This window comes from Egretta garzetta, unplaced genomic scaffold (assembly GCF_000687185.1).
Source record: "Egretta garzetta isolate BGI_Z169 unplaced genomic scaffold, ASM68718v1 scaffold123, whole genome shotgun sequence".
In the NCBI taxonomy this organism is placed as follows: domain Eukaryota; kingdom Metazoa; phylum Chordata; class Aves; order Pelecaniformes; family Ardeidae; genus Egretta; species Egretta garzetta.
The window spans coordinates 179439-180657 of record NW_009259182.1 but is presented as its reverse complement, the minus strand read 5'-3'; positions in this window follow the sequence as shown (position 1 = coordinate 180657).

Sequence of the window (1219 nt, the reverse complement as noted above, 5' to 3'; positions counted from 1 at the left end):
TATTCTGAAATAAAACTGCAGTGTACTAATAGACAAGGATCCATTAGAATCATTCACAGTTCATCTTCTTTCTTAGTTACTGGTAGCCAGGCAGTGTAGAAAATCCATTGCCTGTACAGTAAATACTATCTTCTGTGGTAGAAGAGTCATCCATCCATGAACATAATGCTAAACATAGAAATGATACAGTGTTTTTGTAAACTGGATAAATTGCACTTTAATGTGCTTTCTGGAAAATGACCATTTAGAAAACAAATGCATTTGTTTGTTCCATGGTCATAAATAAGTACTTCTGCAATGGAGAATATGTTCAGCTTACCTTTAAAAGCAGAAGAACTAAATCACAGCACTTTACATTAAAGTTAGATTCATAAGCAAGAAAATATGAGGAAACCAAAGGCATATTTATATCTGCTACCTGTGTTTGTTTTTTTTTTTAAACAAAATTGACCAAAATGACAAATTTCTTAAATTAAAAAAAAAAATAATTACAAAACCAAAATGTATAGTAGTTTTGGTGCTTTGGGGTAACAGAAAGCAGCTGATGGAAGGGTAAATAAATAAACATTCCTTGGGCAAAGACTTCTTGTCATTCCTCTTTGTGGTGTTTCTTTACAGAGCTTTTTACAATAAATGTTAACAAGCTGCATATGAACAAATACCCTGCCAGGATACCAGTGCCTCTTCAGGACAAGGACAAGTAGAATCCATATGACCTAGAAAACTTCAGGGGGAAAACTTCTTTCTCAAACACCACCCCCCCGCCCCAACCAGTTTGGAGAGCAGAGTTTCTTGCTGTGCCTCAGGATCAGCATTCGGTGCAGGGAAGAAGGCAATATCAAGGGTTTCTGACCAGTTCAGACTAGTTTCTAAGGTACCTCTCTTCCAGAGATCACTAGAGCTTATATTTACCTCTGAGCATTAAAAATGATGGCAAATGAGTATTTGGCACATTACTCTAATTTTCCTAGTGTATTCCTGAAGGGTAATTCACACTAAAACTCAAAGCTTTGCAGGTCACTGAAAATTCCAAAACTAACCCAAAAGTGATATTCATTATGACTGAGGATCACTCTTTGGTTACTTTATCTGTCTGAGGAACTGCAACTACAGTAAGGGCTTATACTTTTGGCAGTTTACAAAGAGAACGTTACCTCATCGGGTCACCCGCAAGGAGCCTGGGTCCGATCTGAAGCTCAGCGCAGTCACTGGGAGCTCT